We start from the raw sequence: 16,985 nt of genomic DNA, 5'->3' as shown, positions 1-16,985 counted from the left end.
AATATCTAAATATTCTTAAATCAAGAAGCATTTTCTAGACCGGCAAAACATATTGTCTTGTTTTAGAAATAACCAAAAAGGGCCAGTAAGTTACTGTAAGTTTTACAGTAAATTGTCATTTTTAATTTACAGTTTGCTGGTAAATTTACAGACTAACTGGCAGCCAAAACTGCCAGTAAATTACTGTAAATTTTACATCTGAATGAAGCCCAAACTAAAAATATGACATCTGTGTATATGAGAGAAAAATATTACAGACTTGGAGATGAGCAAACTACAAAACATGCTTTACTCACTTGGATTTTTTGTCTTGTTTCTAGTGCAAACATCTAAACATTCTTAAATCACAGACTTGGAAATGAGCACACTGCAAAAATTGCAAAGTTATTGTAAATTTTACAGTAAATTGTCATTTTTAATTTACAGTTTGCTTGTAAATTTACAGTTTTACTGGTAGCCAGAACTGCCGGTAAGTTACTGTAAATTTTACATCTGAATGAAGCCCAAACAAAAAATATGACATCCGTGTATATGAGAGAAAAAATTACAGACTTGGAGATGAGCAAACTACAAAACAAGCTTTACTCACTTGGATTTTTTGTCTTATTTCTAGTGTAAATATCTAAATATTCTTAAATCAGGAAGCATTTTCAAGACCGGCAAAACATATAGTCTTGTTTTAAGAAATAATATGCCAAAATGAAGTGAGTTTTTCCTTAACACAAGCACATTATTCTGCCTATGGTGTAAGAAAAGCCATCAGAATGAAGTCCAAACTAAAAATATGACATCCGTGTATATGATAGAAAAATATTACACACTTGGAAATGAGCACACTGGAAAACATACTTTACTCACTTGGATTTTTTGTCTTGTTTCTAGTGTAAATATCTAAATATTCTTAAATCAAGACGCATTTTTTAAAAAGGCAAAACATATTGTCTTGTTTTAGGAAATAATATGGAAAACAAGCACAATAATCTGCCAATGGGGTAAGCGAATTAATCTTATGGCAAAAGGAAAAACTAAATTATTTAGCTTATTTGTAACTCTTATAACAACCCTTTAAATGTTGATGAAAACTAGATTGTACACTAATAATCTCTGCACATTAATTGATGTAAAGAATAAATGAAAACCGGTCATTTAATTATCAGAAAATTATGCACACCGCAACATGAAGTGGCCAATCAGAATCAAGATTTCGACATCTGAGAAAAATAAGTAATTATACTTTACATAGAATTTACTTTATCAGTGCTTCTTCTTTAAAATATCACTATTCAATTCACTGTTATATTTACCAATTCTTAATAATTATTTGTTGAATTTACTACATATGTATCAAATAAAAATGTACATTTGAAGCCCTTTACAAATATGCTAATAGATACACTGTAAAACATTTACTGTAAAATTTACAGTAACTTACTTGGGTTGCCAGTAAGACTAAAATTTACAAGCACACTGTAAATTAATGATTACAATTTTAACGTAAAAATACCACACAATTGTACACAAATATTTACAGTGTGCTTATAAATTTTACAGTCTTGCTGGAAAGTGGCCAGTATGTTACTGTAAACTTTACAGTAATTTTTACTGTGTATATATTAGCATACTTGTATTATCTAAGTCACTGTGAATTTTACAGTAAATTGTCAGTTTAGTTTATAGTTAGCTTTTAAATTTACAGTCTTACTGGCGACCAAAAATACCAGTACGTTAGTGTAAATTTTACAGTAAATTGTCATTTTAAATTTACAGTTTGCTGGTAAATTTACTGTTTTACTGGCAACCAAAATCACCAGTAAACTACTTTGTAAATTTTACAGTAAATTGTCATTTTAAATTTACAGTTTGCTGGTAAATTTACTGTTTTACTGGCAACCAAAATCACCAGTAAACTACTTTGTAAATTTTACAGTAAATTGTCATTTTTAATTTACAGTTTGCTTGTAAATTTACAGTCTTAATGCAAACCAAAATTACTAGTACGTTACTGTAAATTTTACAGTAAATTGTCTTTTTAAATTTGCTTGTAAATTTACAGTCGTACTGGCAACCGAATTTACTAGTAGGTTATTTAGTAAATTTTACAGTAAATTGACATTTTTAATTTACAATTTGCTTGGAAATTTAGTCTTACTGGTGACCAAAATTACCAGTAAGTTACTTTGTAAATTTTACAGTAAATTTTCATTTTTAATTTACAGTTTGCTTGTAAATTTACAGTCGTACTGACAACCGAATTTACCAGTAGGTTATTTCGTAAATTTTACAGTAAATTGTAATTTTCTAATTTACAGTTTGCTTTTAAATTTACAGTCTTACTGGCGACCAAAAATACCAGTAAGTTAGTGTAAATTTTACAGTAAATTGTCATTTTAAATTTACAGTTTGCTGGTAAATTTACTGTCTTACTGGCAACCAAAATCACCAGTAAACTACTTTGTAAATTTACAAGCAAACTGTAAATTAAAAATGACAATTTACTGTAAAATTTACAGTCTTAATGCAAACCAAAAATTACTAGTACGTTACTGTAAATTTTACAGTAAATTGTCTTTTTAATTTACAGTTTGCTTGTAAATTTACAGTCGTACTGACAACCGAATTTACCAGTAGGTTATTTTGTAAATTTTACAGTAAATTGTAATTTTCTAATTTACAGTTTGCTTGTAAATTTACAGTCGTACTGAAAACCGAATTTACCAGTAGGTTATTTTGTAAATTTTACAGTAAATTGTAATTTTCTAATTTACGGTTTGCTTGTAAATTTACAATCTTACTGGGAACCCAAATTACCAGTAAGTTACTGCAGATTTTACAGCAAATTGTAATTTTTTATTTAGTTTGCTTGTACGTTTACAGTCTTACTGGCAACCCAAATTACCAGTAGGTTATTTCGTAAATTTAAAGTAAATTGAGATTTTTAATTTACAATTTGCTTGGAAATTTAGTCTTACTGGTGACCAAAGTTACCAGTAAGTTACTTTGTAAATTTTACAGTCAATTTTCATTTTTAATTTAGAGTTTGCTTGTAAATTTACAGTCTTGAGGCAACCAAAATTGCCAGCAAGTTACAGTAAATGTTACAGTAGTTTATTTTTTTACAGTGTACTAAAAACTCACTGAAAAGATGATCCATCTTGTCTTTGGCTTCTCAACCTTTAATTTCATACAGAATATCTTTAAACTCCTACACACACTCTCTGTGTGGCCACAAATGAGTGCATGTTACTGTAAGTAACATTAGCATTTTTACTCCATTCAGTCAGAGATGAGCGATGATGACTGATGGTAACAGTCTTCTTCTTCCTCAACTCATCACACACACTCGTGTCCTCGTGTATCTGCAATGCAAAATCAGTCTGCTCCATTAAAGCACTGGACTCCACTGTAAAAGCCTCTTAAGCTAAATAGCAGCTGAAATGCTTTAACAATGAGGCTCTCGGGAGTTTTTCTGGAAAGCGAGGTACTTCACCTTCAGAAGATGCTTTGCATTAATGTGCTCTTTAAATATAAAGTTTGCTATTTTTGTGGAAAGGCTTCGCGTTGTGTTTCTGGTCATTTCAATTTCAAATGAGTTTTGATTTTCACTTTGTACCATTTTAATCGTCTTGTCTGATTTTAATCGGTTGTTATTCCATGTAAGGTTATATAAAGAGAACCTTTAGAGCTAAAAAAATATAAATAAAATAATCACATTGTATGTATAAATAAGAAACTTTGCCACCTTGGATTTATAAGGTTCTATCTGCGTTCTAAATGATTTTGAGATATTGAGCTTCAAAGTGTGTATGAACATGTGTGCAACAGTTCTCTCTCATTCATTAACATGACAGAGACCCTAAATGTACTCTAAATGTAAATGATCAAAATTATCTTAAATTTGCAAGTTGGGGTAAACCAATCAGGGCAAATGCCAACACAATCTCACGGCAATTCGTAACTTTTTGATTTAGTGACTAATTCGTACGAATTCGTACGATCTAATTCGTACAATTTAGTGCGATTTGCTCATCACCCAATGACGGTTGGGTTTAGGGGTGGGGTTAGGTGCCACGCCTCCTTTTTAAAATCGTACAATTTCGTACGACTGAACTCGTACGAATTCGTACGAATTAGCCACTAAACTGTCAAAACGTAAAATATTTACGTTTTCTCGTGAGATCAGGCTGGCAAATGCACATAGAACCCTCTAATTCAGAAGAGTCATTTTACGCTTGCAGTTATAAGGCTCTTTCTGGCAGATCATTCATTGAAGCATTGCTTATAAAGAAATACCATCAGGCTGCTGACAATGTGTTGATGTTTGAGAAAGTAAATTTTTTTGCTTTCTACATCATTTATTTAATGTTTTAGATTGATATTTTTTCTTGTTCAAGCATACAAGGCTGTGCTAAATATTTTGTCCAGTGCAGATGTTAATTTTATATAATTAATATGGTCCTATTTATTGAATTATATGATTTATAAGAATTATTGAGTTATAGATATTGAATTATATGCTTTATAAGAATTATTGATTTATAGATATTGAATTATATGCCCCATGAATTACATTAAGTATTTGACCTTCAAGGCTTAAAATCAAATTTAAAGACTAAAAAAAACAGACAATGAGTAAATTAATTTAATAAACACTGAAAAAAGTTTCACTGACTAAATATACACACACAAATAAAAATATTTTACATTTATTATATTAAATTTTTTTAAGAATTGTTTCTTTTTCAACAATATGAAATAAACTATTTAATCTCAGTGTCAGAAAATGCTTCTAAATCTTCACATTTACACATCTTTTCACTTTCAGGTTTCTTCTCAATTTTGTGTGGTGCTGCATTATTTATTCATCTCTGATTCTGTGTTTCTTTCTGGTCTTTCCAGCTGTAAACCAGTGAAAATATATATATATATATATATATAAATACCGGCCAATCGGCTGACCCACCCTCCTCCGTCCCTAAACCCAACCAACGACGATTCACAAAAGCCGTCCAGAAAAAGAAAAGCCCTCGTCTGATTTTTACCACGTTTTCGGATTTTGACCACATTCTCACCCTGTGACGAACTTTATTTTCTCTTTATTTTTTGGATTTTGTTTTTGTTTTCTTACCTGATTTCTGGAACCGCTCTTCCCCGGACTCGAACCCGGTCGTCGTCATCATCGTGGTCAGCCCCTCTCTGCGCCTCGAGTCCACCAAAGTACACGAAGAGCTAACTGGACAAACTGGTTGCAGCGGGAAAGCCCTCCACACAGAGGCAGCGGCCGGCCGGCAAGCACAGAAAGGAACGCCGTCACACCACCCTGCAGCGTTCACTTAAAAAAATGAAATGCAGTCGTACGTACCACCGGCTACGTATTTCGCACTCTCCAGAAACGTCCACGGGACTACGTTTTCAGAAATGTCATATAGAACCTTATAAGTGACGACTTGTACAGAGACAATGATAAAATAAAAAATATCTAAGAATTTTGATATAACAATAAACACATAAATGCACATTAACATTAAATACAATAAAATAATTTTTTATATACAGTTGAACTCTGAATTATTAGCCCCCCTGTTTATTTTTTCCACCAATTTCTGTTTAACAGAGAAGATTTCTTCAGCACATTTCTGAACATAATAGTTTTAATAACTCATTTCTAATAACTGATTTATTTTATCTTTGTCATGATGACAGTAAATAATATTTGTCTAGATATTTTTCAAGACACTTCTGTACAGCTTAAAGTGACAGTTAAAGGCTTAACTAGGTTAATTAGGTTAACTACACTCTAAAAAGTAACTCAAGAGGTCTGCTACCACTACATAGTTTAATACATTGCTGTAACTTAAAAATTCTAAATTGCTGATTAGATTAAAACTTTTAAGTTGTCAGAATAATTTTATTAATGTTTCAAAACAGGAAAATATTAATAATTTCATCAACTTAAAAATGCGGCTAATTTAAAGGTAAATGTATGTGTCAATTAGTTTAAAACATTATTTAACTTGTAGCAACCCAATGAAATTGGGTTGATAACTCAATGTTTCCACACTAATAGAGTTGTTTTGAATTTTTAAGTCCACACACTGATGTTTTTTGTTATTTTTCACACTGTTTAAATGAGACTGGACATGTATTTGTTTTGTAAAACAATGAAAATCTGTGGTTTAAAACAAAAACAAACATACCGGAAAACAGAAATGTTGTTAAATGCATCTCTCACAAGCAACTAAATGAACATCAGCTTAATTATTTGAGGATCTAAACTTGAAAACTTGCATGTAATTAAGTAATTTTAATTTCAAAAACTTGTTGAAACTTAATTTTTTGAGCACTCGCCTTAACAACTGGAGTTTATGCTATGTAAAAATCCCTGTAATTAAAAAGGAGATGGTCATTTGGCTAACATAACATTAACACTTGTTGTCTGAACTTCATCTTGTCAGATTTTGACGTAACTTGAATATATTGATGCAAACTGTTGCGTTACTTTTTTGTTTAGTCTAAACAATATTTTTTAGAGTGTAGGCAGGTTAGGGTAATTAGGCAAGTTACTGTATAATGATGGTTTGTTCTGTAGACTATCGAAAAAAATTAGCTTAAAGGGGCTAATAATTTTGACCTTAAAATGGTGTTTAAAAAATTAAAAACTGCTTTTATTCTAGCCGAAATAAAACAAATAAGACTTTCTCCAGAAGAAAAAATATTATCAGACATACTGTAAACATTTTCTTGCTCTGTTAAACATCATTTGGGAAATATTTAAAAAAAGGAAATTTAATTCAAAGGGGGGCAAATAATTCTGACTTCAACTGTATGCTTATAAGTTTTACATAAGTCTTAATATTTGATCTTACCTCATCTTCTTTTAAAGATGTTAAGATGTTTTTGGTAAAACTACACTGTAAAGAAATGACAGTCAAATTTAAAGTAAATCACTGGCAATTTTAGTTGCCAATAAGACTGTATATTTATAAGACCATAAACACAAGTACACACACACACCTGTGCGCATGAATTGAGCATACACTCACACACACAGACCCACACATGTATTGCACGCACACACACAGACCCACATGTACATGCACAAGCACGCGCACACACACACATATATTGCATATACATACATGCATCGAGCACGCACACACACACATATACATGCATTGAGCACACACAGTCACACGTATTGTACACAGAAATGTATTGCGCGCACACACGCACACGCACACGCGCACACACACACACACACACACACACACACACACACACACACTTAGTCATTAGCATAATAAAAAGGCTTTTAGAGCTGACCTATGGCGAGCTCTTGTGCATAATACAGTGCTGAGGAAGAAGCGAGCGAGCGCACAGTTCTCCATACGCAGAACAGATTTGCGTCAGAGGAATAAAAACAAGCACACACTCCAGCCAAACTCCTGTCATCTGAGAGCTTCCACAAAACTGCTCTTTCCCTCAGCAAACTCACACGGGGAGATTTATCCACATTCATTACTGATGGATTCATTCATTCATTTTCCTTCGGCTTAGTCTCCATTTCAGAGGTCGCCACAGTGGAATGAACCTACAACTGTTCCAACACACAGTATGTTTTACGCAGCGGATGCCCTTTCAGCTGCAACCCAATATTGGGAAACATCAATACACACTCATTCATACACACACACTCGTACACTCCAGCCAATTTAGTTTACTCAATTCACCTATAGCGTATGTGTTTGGACTGTGGGGGAAACCGGAGCACCCGGAGGAAACCCACGCCAACACAGGGAGAACATGCAAACTCCACACAGAAATGCCAACTGACCCAGCCGGGACTGGACCCAGCAACCTTCTTGCTGTAAGGTGACAGTGCAAACCACTGAGCCACTGTGTTTCCCATATTTAGTATTCATTCATTCATTTTCTTTTCGGCTTAGTCCCTTTATTATCTGGGGGCGCCACAGCGGAATGAATAGCCTTTCTGGAGACTGTGAATTACGTCCCAGGAGGTACGTATTTTTGCAGTTTTTGTGAATCCACTAGAGGCCGCTGTGTGCACTTTTTCATATCTTAAATTTCTATCACGAGTGCTGTTCGTTCCTGCTGTTCTCTCGTAAACTCACCAGAGGCCGCTGTCGACCGACCGTCAGTCTGATTGATGGAATGACTGACTGACCGACCAACAAATCGACTGACCCATCCTCCTCTTTCCCTAAACCCAACCAATTTTATCGATTGACTTGCCCACCCACTTACTTCCCTAAACCTAACCAACGATTTACAAAAGCCGTTCAGAAAAAGAAAAGCCCTCGTCTGATTTTTACCACGTTTTCGGATTTTACCACATTCTCACCCTGTTATTCACTTGTTCATTTTATTTTTTGGATTCTGTTTTTGCCTTACCTGATTTCTGGACCCGTTCTTTCCCCGGACTCGAACCCCGTTGTGATCTCCTTTCTGCATCTCAAGGTACACGATGAGCTAACTGGACAAACTGGCTGCAGCGGGAAAGCCCTACACACGGAGATAAGCGGTCAGCTGGTAAGCGCGAAAAGGAACGGCGTCATACCGCCCCGTAGCGTTTGTTTCAAAAAATGAAATGCAGTCATACGTACCTCTGGCTACATAATCTGCGGTCTCCAGAAATGTCCATGGGACTACGTTTTCATAATGAGCCTGTGTTGCGAACTCATCCAGCATATGTTTTACGCAGCGGAGGCCCTTCCAGCTGCAACCCAGTACTAGGAAACATCCATACACACCCATTCACACTCAAACACTGCAGACAATTTAGCTTACCCAATTCACCTAAAGCGTCACCCAATTCACTGCAATAGTCACCCAATTCACCTCACGCCAACATGAGGAGAACATGCAAACTCCACACAGAAATACCAACTGACCCAGTTGCGACTTGAACCAGCAACCTTCTTGCTAAGGCGACAATTCTAACCACTGAGCCACTGTGTCGCCCATATATATTATTCAAGTGTAAACATTTCCAAAAGTTTCGTTCAAAGCTACATTAAACCTGTAATTATTGAACCGTCTGTACTGCCATTAGTCACGTCTGAAGAGAGTTACAACTTCAATTGAATTAAAAGTCATTTAGCATGTCTCCTCATTAACGCGTTAACACACACAATCCATACCTGTCTAGACACCATCAATACTTCACCGGTGCTGAAATACAGGTAAAGGCTGCAGGCGCCCTCCTGTGAAATGTAAAACCTTTTTAAATCTTCCCTGCTGTTAACAGACAGAGTTTTAAACCTGTTGTTAAACACAATAATTTAATAACTCATCTCTAATAACTGAATTTATTTATCTTTTCCAGCACATAATATTTGGCTAGATATTGCTCAAGATACTAGTATTCAGCTTTAAGTGACTATTAAAGGCTTAACTACACTGTAAACCCAGATTTTGTGCTTATAAAACATTTTAAGCAATCATTACTAATTATTTATTGTTCTTTAAGAAATTGTGTCATTACTAAATCAAATTAGCTATTTGCACTAATCAGAAGAAAAAATTAGTTTACTTATCATGTTAAGCAGGGACAACTCCCTTCCTTATGTTTTTGTTAGAGAGGGGTGGGGCCTTGATTGGCTGAGGTGACGTTAGCAAAACGCTCAGTGAGTGCCTGGAGTTTTAGGATGCTGGGTTACCGCGGATTTTTGAAAATCAACATGACACGGTGAGTGTGCAAACGTTTTTATCAGTTTATATGTTTTTCTGACAAAACTGAGAACTGAAAATCCACACTGATGCTGAACTCAAAATATTGTCTCTGCTATAAATGTGTCAGTTAGCGCTATTTTCCCTGTCAGTTCACAGTTAGGTTATAATATTATGTACATTTGCCTTTTCTGTCTAGCCACCGTTTATAACGTTAACGTTATCTACTGTTTCTCTGTATGTTCACTGTTTAAAACATGTTCCCTGTAAAACGTGATAATTATTACACGTCGTGTTGGTTCGTAATAGTAGCACGAGTCCATGCATGAGCACATGCTAGCGGCTAACGCTAAATATTATAAATCTTTAATAACGCTAAAAGTTTCACATGAAACTGATTTTTTTTTTGTGAAGGGCGAGTTTACATTGGTCCCGCACGTCATTTTGCCGATCCCCCTCCTCAACCGCCCTTCTCCCCCGTCCGCTGTTCAGTTTCGTTTTCTTGCGCGACACCCCAACCCTCTTCACTGCCGTCCGCGACACCCCTCCGTCATCCACTGCACCAACACCCCTCGCTCCCCAATTTCATGCGCGACACATATCCATCCTCGGGTAACATGCCGGATCAGTTACCCCTATCTGTTCTGAGACCTCTCAAATCACAAATTAAGCACTGCTTAAACTGTATAGAAGTTGAGGTCACTAGCAAAATTGATTTACTTTCACAGTACAGTTACAGTTATAGTTGCAGCTTTTTCTAAACTTTTTCCCTAAAATTTCTTATTTGCCGTTTAAAGATGGACCTTATGTTTGCAAAAAAGTGGAGGAGTCTTAACCTGCAATAAGGTGGGTCCTGCTACGCTGGATGTAGATCAGGTTTGTTTAAGAATGTAATAACATTTTTCTATTATTATTTTATCTCACTGTTAGGTGTTGCTTACAGTATTTTGTGTCACTTTATTATTTACTTTATTATTACTTCAACTTATTATTTACTTTGTTATTATTGACCTATTTTTAATTTATTTGAAGTATTTAGTGATTTAGTTTAGAAATATTAATATTCTGTTTTTTTCTCTTGTTTTGCAGGTGTTCTTGTAGCTCAGCAGTGGGAAAGAACCTCAAGCGGGAATTTGGTAACACTTTATAATAACTACACACTATAAATCATTTATTAAGCATTAGCAAATAATGAATTCTTTATTTGTCAAGCATTAACTCTACGTTGATAAACGTTAGTAAGCAGTTTATAACTGCAGCTACACATGCTGTATTATTGACTTACAAACACATTTATAATGTGCTTAATAATTGTACTTTTCGTACTTTGTTAATGATTCATTTTTCATTAATAAATTAAGTAATCGCATTATTTACAAACCAGTTATTAGTAGTTGGCTGTTTTTTAAGATCAGTCAGAATGAGTTAGTAAATTATTAATAAATTATTGAAATCAACATTTGTATATCTTATTATTCAGGCATTTACAATTAGTTAATTTGTATGTTTAAAAATGCTTTATTAACTCAACTTCATCCAGTTTTGTGACCTAAACAAAAGTGAAGACTATTCATGCTTTATAAATTGCTTATGAATGACAATTAAAGGCTCAGTTAAATTCTAAACAGGAAAAACAACATAAATGACACTATTCATTCCTATTCAGTTGAAGATACACATATAAACTGCATCAAATGAAAAATAAATCTTTGCAACCTAATCTAAAATAAAATTACTGTACAGTTTAAACATTGCATCTTATTATATTGTTAAATTATTATATTATTGTTGTTGTTTTATCCAATTTTATGTATTTTGACACTTGTCATTCAGCAATGTTTAAACTTTAAAGTAATTTTACTTTTTAGATAAGATTGCAAAGTTTATTGTTCATTTGATATTAAGCCTTTAACTGTCATTTATAAGGGATTTATAAAGCATAAATAGTCCTCACTTTAGATTGGTCAGAAAACTGCATGAAGTTGAGTTAATGAAGCATTTATTAACATATATAGTAACCATTACTACGTGCCTGAATGATAAGATATATAAACATTGATTTCAATAGTTTATTAATAATTACTAACTCATTCTGAATGATTCTAAAAACCCTCAACTACTCTTAAATACAAATGGTTTGTAAATAATGCGATACTTCATTTAGTGATGAAAAATAAATTATTAACAAAGTATGAAAGTACATTTAATAAGCACATTATAAATGTGTTTATAAGTCAAGAATACAGCATTTGTAGCTGCAGTTTTAAACTGCTCACTAACGTTTATTAATGTAGAGTTATTGCTTAACAGATAATGAATTCACTAGATGCTAATGCTTAATAAATGATTCATAGTGTAGTTATGAAGAGTTACTGAAATGTTTGATCAACACAGTCTGTTTAATTGAGATCTTTCAGTTAAAGAGGAGGAATGTTGGAGAGCTGTTGTCAGAGCTTTTACAGCAAACCAAGGTTGGTTCATGTCCATTATATATTTGCATTATTTTTTAACAGTTAAATTATTGAAAATTTCCCAAGTGTTACTATATTGTTTGTCTAATACAATGTTTGTCCAACATTATTTTATTTATTCATTTATTTATTAACAGACTCAAGAGCCTACAGATATTATGTCCTAAAAGGGCTTTTGATTCTCCTGGAGGACAAGCCTGCAGACCTCTTTAAACCATGCTTTGTAAGTAACTTATTGTCTCAATGGATTTATTAAAGGACCTTGAAAACATTCTTTCCATTAATGCATGGTCCTTACATTTTATGAAATGTTCACACTTGGTTTAAAACATTGAAACTTAAGAATAGCAAAAAATCTTGTTAAACTCTAACATGTCATAATATATTCAACCCACAAGATTGTTTCTTGAGAACACAGTTTAAGTTATTTTTAATGATACCTGTGATTTTTGTGTCCCCGTTTTAAAAGTCCAACTTCAATTTAAAGATAAATTGGCTTTGTGGCTTTAAATTGAGGGAAAGATGAAGATACACAAGTCTTATAGTTAAATTGGGAATGAGGTTCAGTAAGTAAATGCTAAATTTAACATTGTAGAATGCATTAAACCTTTTGCAGTGTAACTGAAGCAAAAGTAAATTGGTCAAAACCAATTCACATATTATCTTTTGTCTCTGTCATTAAAAGTTATTTGTTAAACATTATTGATAATTATGTAATGAGAAACATAACTGTTCCTCTCTGTTGGTAGGACTCTGATGATCCAGTCATTCCACCACCTTGAAATCCTATTCTTATTGCAGACAAAGCCTGATGATCATTGAGGGACAACTTGTGATGGACTGCATCAAAGACTTGTCAAAAGCTGTGCATTCTCTTTGGACTACTATACCCCAAGTCGACAAAGAACACTTTTCTCTTCATCCAACAAATTTCTCCTCATGTTGGGCTACAGTGACTTAAAGCCCAAGCTACAGACATTAAATAATTAAATTGCTTTTCGATTCACTGCAAAATTTGCACAATTGTTCTATTAGCAATGATTGCTAATGCCAGAAAGAAATGTGAATGAAACTTTAACAAAAATAAAAAAATTGAAAAGTTGTTTGATTCTTTGTGCTTAAAATTGTAAAATTTCAGTGGCATTATTTTTAATTATAATAGATTACATAAATATAACAATTATCATTGCATAAAAGCATTTTTTTACATTATTATGTTACGTTCAATTTAATAATCATTTTACAAAACATATCCTCTATAAAATTAGTAATGTGAACTAATGATTTTTAGTAAAGACTACTAATCCAAATTTGATTTGTCTTCTACAACACTAAAGATGTTCTTTTAATACAGCTTAACCTGTTTAGTTGAATAAATGTAAAAACTAATCTTATTTCGTGCAACGGGTTTCCACGCAACAATCTAGTAAAGTCAACTAATTCGGGTTTACAGTGTAGGTTCAATAGGCAGGTCATTGGACAACAGTGGTTTGTTCTGTAGACAATCGAAGACGATTATTTCTTAAGTGGGCTAATAATATTGACCAGCAGTTAAATACACAATCAAAATTATTTGCCCTCCTCTTTCTTTCTTTTTTAAGAAAAAAATCTTTTAAAAATATTTCCCAAATGATGTTTAACAGAGCAAGGAATTTTTCACAGTATTTCCTACAATATTTTTTCTTCTAGAAAAAGTTTTTTTATTTTTATTTATTTTTTTTAGTTTGGCTGAAATAAAGTAAGTTTTAAATAAAATAAAAAAAAATAAGGTTAATATCATTAGTCTCTTCAAGAAATATTTATTTTCGATTGGCTACAAAACCACTGTTGTCCAATAACTTGCCTAGGCAACTTAGACAAAATGATTAAAACTGTATTAATTGATTAAGTTATTTATTCATTCATTCGTTCATTCATTCATTCATTACAAGCAGACTAAAATAAATTTTAGTTTTATCATTAGTTTTAGTTGTTATTATTAGTTCTTCTTCTTCTTCTTCTTCTTATTATTATTATTATTATTATTATTATTATTAGTTTTAATATTATTGTTATTACTATTAGTTTATTCTTATTATTCATTCATTCATTTTCTTTTTGGCTTAGTCCCTTTATGAATCTGGGGTTGCCACAGCGGAATGAACCGCCAACTTATCCAGCATATGTTTTACACAGCGGACGCCCTTCCAGCTGCAACCCATCCCTGGGAAACAACCACACACACCCATTCACACACATACACTATAGACAATTTAGCTCACCCAATTCACCTGTACCGCATGTGTTTGAACTGTGGGGGAAAGCGGAGCATCCAGAGAAAACCCACACGAACGCAGGGAGAACATGAAAACTCCACACAGAAATGCCAATTGATCCAGCCGATGCTCGAACCAGCAACCTTTTTGCTGTGAGGTGACACCACTACCTACTGCGCCACTGCGTTGCCTATTATTATTATTATATTAGTTTACTTTTTTCCAGAAAAAATATCAATATATTATATAAATATAAAAATATATTAAATAAATATAATCGGAAATAATGGACGACACTGTGGCTCAGTGGTCAGCACTGTCGCCTCATAGCAAGAAGATTGCTGTTTCGATTCCTGGCTGGGTCAGTTGGCAGTTTGCATGTCCTCCCCGTGTTGGTGTGGGTTTCCTCCGGGTGCTCCGGTTTGTCCCACAGTCAAAACCCATGCGCTGTAAGTGAATTGAATAAGCTAAATTGGCAGCAGTGTATGTGTGTGAATGTGTGTATGGGTGTTTCCCACTACTGGGTTGCAGCTGAAGGGCAGGGAAGGGCATCCGCTGTGTAAAACATATGCTGGAGAAGTTGGCGGTTCATTCCGCTGTGGCGACCCCTGATTAATAAAGGGACTAAGCTGAAGGAAGATGAATGAATGAATAATAGGAAATAATCAAACAATCAAAAAAAAAATCACAGCAGGGCTAATAATTTAGTGCTCAGCTCTAACTGTCCATCTGTTTAGGATTCAGCTTCACAGATGAATGACAGTCTAAAATGCAAGAAGTCATTTAGCGCAGGGGAAAAACTCAATCTGATAAGCAATTAAACAGCAGAGCTTTGAGGACCTCAGATCTGAGCGCTATTCAAATGAGATGCTAAAAGACTTCCTCTAGTGTTTAACATTCGAAGTCATCGCTACCGTAGCTTGACTTTGTGAAAAGTACAACTGCGGCACTTTTACCATTCATCTCTTTCATTAAAAGCAAAGTTCACTCCCCCGAAATATGACATTTTGCAATATTTGTGCAGTTTCTCTGGTGGAAATTGCACATTTCAGATTGCACACAGCAGCACTAGAGCTTCTTTTCTGTTTTGTCTCTGCTGAACATTGAGAGTTTGCTCTTATATGTAAGGAATGAGGGCCAGCAGTTGGACACAAACACTAATGAAGAAGTGAAAGCTGTAAGTAATGAACAAACACATTCATCAACTCATCCAGGCTCTGCTCAAATGTTTGGATTGATTAATGAGAACACGTTGGCCATCCAAGATATGCTTTAAATCCTAACATAACAAGCGAGATATTCTTTGGAAAATGCAAGTGCTGCAAAACTAGATAATACGGCTTATTAAAGTGATTGCTATACGGTGTTCTTGAAGTTGTCGGTTGCTTATTTACAAGTCAAAAGAGCATGCTGCTAATTAGTATGCTTTCCTTAAAGGGACAATTCACCCAAAAATCACAGCCTGTACATCTAAAATGTAGGCACTAATTCAACACAAGCTTATTGGGAAAATGTGCCCAGGGATACATTTTTGAGAACCGAGAAATCCAGTTGAAGTCAGAATTATTAGCCCCCTGAATTATTAACGCCCCTATTTATTTTTTTCCTCAATTTCTGTTAAACGGAGAGAAGATTTTCAACACATTTCTAGATATAATAGTTTTAATAACTCATTTCTAATAACTGATTTATTTTATCTTTGTCATGATGACAGTAAATAATATTTGACTAGATATTCTTCAAGACACTTCTAAACAGCTTAAAGTGACATTTAAAGGCTTAACTAGGTTAATTAGGTTAACTAGGCAGGTTAGGGTAATTAGGCAAGCTATTGTCAAACGATGGTTTGTTCTGTAGACTATCAAAAAAATATAGCTTAAACGGGCTAATAATATTGACCTTAAAATGGGTTTAAAAAATTAAAAACTGCTTTTATTCTAGCTGAAATAAAACAAGACATAAGACTTTCTCCAGAAGAAAAAATATTATCAGACATACTGTGAAAATTTCCTTGCTCTGTTAAACATCATTTGGGAAATATTTAAAAAAGAACAGAAAAATCAAAGGGGGCTAATAATTCTGACTTCAACTGTATGTGCTTGCTGGTACATATGTCTGCATTTTGTGTGTAAAATGAAAGCTACAGGGTGGTATTTACCTCCGTGCTTATCTTTTCCAACCTGACTGACTGCTCAGTAGTTTTCCAAGAACAGACTTGGGATGTGGAGCAGACCGAGTTTGAATACGGTGAAGGCCGGTTCCAGAAATCAAGTTAAATAACCTACACTGAAAAAAATAATGGCTGCAGAATTGTTGCAAACAATTTATATGTGTTGAGTTTAAACAAATTAAATTTAGTAATGTTCAACTCAATTTGTATGTTTAAATTCAGCCCAAATAAATTATTTTTTCAGTGTAGCCCCAAAAATAAAAGCAGTGTGACGTCATAGTAGAAGTAAGCGGCTGCGAGGGCTTCTCTCTTCTAGTTGACTTTTGATAACACTATGGGTTGGGTTTTAGGGAAGGCGGTGTGTGGGTCTATTGATATCAAGCTGATTTATTATCCACAGAA

General features: G+C 33.8%; 1 long non-coding RNA gene across 2 annotated transcripts; it reads left to right on the top strand.

Annotated features, from left to right (window-relative positions):
* Window positions 1-9,638: 9,638 nt before the first annotated feature.
* Window positions 9,639-10,868, top strand: LOC130239947 (uncharacterized). 2 transcript variants are annotated; one of them, XR_008838723.1, is made up of 3 exons: window positions 9,639-9,706; window positions 10,485-10,563; window positions 10,777-10,868. It is a non-coding gene; the product is annotated as an uncharacterized LOC130239947 (long non-coding RNA). The 2 variants fall into 2 exon arrangements; XR_008838724.1 differs by lacking the exon at window positions 9,639-9,706 and adding an exon at window positions 10,294-10,385.
* The last annotated feature ends 6,117 nt before the right edge of the window (window positions 10,869-16,985 follow it).

Source organism: Danio aesculapii, chromosome 13 (genome assembly GCF_903798145.1).
Source record: "Danio aesculapii chromosome 13, fDanAes4.1, whole genome shotgun sequence".
Lineage (NCBI taxonomy): Eukaryota > Metazoa > Chordata > Actinopteri > Cypriniformes > Danionidae > Danio > Danio aesculapii.
The sequence above is the reverse complement of the archived record's forward strand: the minus strand, read 5'-3'. Positions and strand labels throughout refer to the sequence as shown.